We start from the raw sequence: 3283 nt of genomic DNA, 5'->3' as shown, positions 1-3283 counted from the left end.
GGGGGGGTGTCACCTGACACCGCCGGGGCCCCTCCTCCTTATATAGGGGGGAGGGGGGGACCGCGTGACGTCACGTACAGCCGCTCCTTATATGGGGGGGGAGGGGGGGACCGCGTGACGTCACGTACAGCCGCTCCTTATATGGGGGGGAGGGGGGGACTGCGTGACGTCACGTACAGCCGCTCCTTATATGGGGGGGACGCGACGTCACGTAACGCCGCCACTCCTTATGTAGGGGGGGAGGGGGACCGCGTGACGTCAAGTACAGCCGCTCTTTATATGGGAAGGCGTGACGTCACGTAACGCCGCTCCTTATATGGGGGGAGGGGTGCGTGACGTCAGGTATCGCCGCCACTCATATAGGGGGGAGGGGGACCGCGTGACGTCACGTACAGCCGCTCCTTATATGGGGGCGTGACGTCACGTATCGCCACTCCTTATATAGAGGGGAGCGTGTATCAAATGACGTCACGTCTCGCCACTCAAACACGTCACACAACGGTGCTCTTCATATGGGGGGGGCGCGTGACGTCACGTATCGCCGCGACTCAAATGGAGGCGCTCGTGTCGAGTGACGTCACCAACGTCGAGTGCGTGACGTCACGGATCGTAATTCCTCGTATGGGGGGGGGGGTACCCGCGTGACGTCACGTACCGCCGAACCTCTTCAATATGGAGGCGATCGTGTCGAGTGACGTCACGGATCGCCACGTCACGAGTCCTCGCTTCTTATATGGAGATGCGAATGAGAAATGACGTCACTAGCTTTACCTCTCGTCTTGAATGAAGGGGGCGTGACGTCACGAGTCCTCGCTCCTTATATGGAGATGCGAATGAGAAATTACGTCACTAGCTTTACCTATCGTCTAGAATGAAGGGGGCGTGACGTCACGAGTCCTCGCTCCTTATATGGAGATGCGAATAATAAATCACGTGACGTCATTAACTAATTTTATTTCGGGCAGCTGGTTGTGACGTCAGGGATCGCCGCTCCTCATATGGAGGGTGCTTATGTGAAGTGACGTCATCAGATGTCTCCACCAATAGCAATGACTCAGGGGGGTGGGGTGGTCCGTGACGTCACGAGTTGCCGGCGCGAATGACAAGTGACGTCACACTAGCTTCCAGTGTCGACTCGAGGGGAGCGTGACATCACACACCAACGGCCGCTCCATTTATGGATGACGTCACGCCACGATGGTGACGGCCGCGTGGTGAAGCACGTGACCGGGTTATCTGAGGGGGGAGGGTGGTGTTTGTATGACGTCACAGGCACAGCGAGGACAGCCGCGTGGCGTGTGACGTCATCTCACTCGACCGCTGCGTTGAATTTGCACCCGCTGCAGGCAAAGATCCCCCGTGTAGCCTTCACGGACCGTAGGGGCAAGTGCTGCGGGTACAAACCCGTCAACCCGTTGAGATGTATAAGGGGCAAGCGGGTGACCAATAAGGGGCCGTCCATAAATGACGTCACGCGATTTTTGACCCCCCCCCTCAAATATGACGTCACAAAGCTCTGCCCCCCCCCCCAAAACCATATTTTATTTAGAAAATAAAACATAAATTTCGATTTAAAGCTTCTTTCGTGACTGCAGGGATTCATCTTCTCGGTTCTTTTGGTAAAGTCACGTAGAAGGGAAGTAATAAAATAATAAAAATAAAACATAATAAAATAATTCTCACGACGTTTCGGCCACAATGCAAGCGGCCGTCCTCAGGTGAAGAACAGGTCTGTCGGGAAGACAGCGTCTGAATGAAACACCACAACTACGCGACTTTACCGAAAAAACCAAGAAGAGAAAAATAAAACACGCTTCAAATCGCTTTAAACTACTGTTGTCATTGTAGTGCGTATTTAATGTGGCGCTGCACTCTGATGTTGTAAGAGAAAACTTTTATTAAGAAGTCTATTTAATTAAGTAGAACGCGTTGTCTATTTCTAGATTTGAAGCTTTCGTGACTGCAAGGATTCATACTATTTGAAATTAAAATTAATAAAAATAAAATAATATTATTTGAAGTTAAAAATAATATTATTATTTGAAATTAAAATTAATAAAAATAATATCATTTGAAATTAAAATTAAAAATAAAAGAAAATTATTTTATTTTTATTAATTTTAATTTCAAATAATAATATTATTTTTATTAATTTTAATTTCAAATAATAATATTTTATTTTTATTAATTTTAATTTCAAATAATATTATTTTTATTAATTTTAATTTCAAATAATATTATTATTTTTAACTTCAAATAATATTATTTTATTTTTATTAATTTTAATTTCAAATATTATTTTATTTTTATTAATTTTAATTTCATTATTTTACCTACGTGACGTATTGTCTATTTATTTAAAGTTGCACATTTTTATGTGACGTCACATTTCTCAAACCTCCTCCTCACAAATGTCTGACCCCCCCACTAGGTGCGTGACGTCATTTATGGACGGCCTCTAAGTGTCTGGATTGGTTTGTAATAAGGGCGCGGATACTGGTAGGAACCTCCTGGTTCCACCAGCTCACAGGGGATTATTGTGTCCGTCCGTCGTGCATCAAAAAATGGGTGGGGTGGGGCAGGGTGAGGAGGGGGGCAGGGTGAGGAGGGGAGGGTGGGGCTGGGTGGGGAGGGTGGGGCTGGGTGGGGAGGGTGGGGCTAGGTGGGGAGGGGCTGGGTGGGTGTGGATGGGCTGCTCACCCCGTGGTGCCCTTATAAAACTCAACGTTTAACCTACTCACGCCGGCTTGTGCCCGCCCTCTCAGTCGGCCATATCTGTGGAATACACCACGCCGTGGCCGTTGACCCTGGCCATTGACCGAGCAACCCAACGTTCCTACCAGCTCCCTCCGCAGGAATGTGTTTATAGGGGTTGACAGCTGTAATAGACTCAGCACTGCCACCCATAGACTCAAGTGTAGTGTATAGACTCAGCAATGCTACCCATAGTGTAGTCATGTAGTGTATAGTGTATAGACTCAGCACTGCCACCCATAGACTCAGTGTAGTGTATAGTGTATAGACTCAGCACTGCCACCCATAGACTCAGTGTAGTGTATAGGAGTGTATAGACTCAGCACTGCCACCCATAGACTCAGTGTAGTGTATAGTGTATAGACTCAGCACTGCCACCCATAGACTCAGTGTAGTGTATAGGAGTGTATAGACTCAGCACTGCCACCCATAGACTCACAGTGTAGTGTATAGTGTATAGACACAGCACTGCCACCCATAGACTCACAGTGTAGTGTATAGTGTATAGACACAGCACTGCCACCCATAG

This window comes from Lampetra fluviatilis, chromosome 79 (genome assembly GCF_964198595.1).
Source record: "Lampetra fluviatilis chromosome 79, kcLamFluv1.1, whole genome shotgun sequence".
NCBI classification, from domain to species: Eukaryota; Metazoa; Chordata; class Hyperoartia; order Petromyzontiformes; family Petromyzontidae; genus Lampetra; species Lampetra fluviatilis.
Note: the sequence above shows the minus strand (reverse complement) of the source record.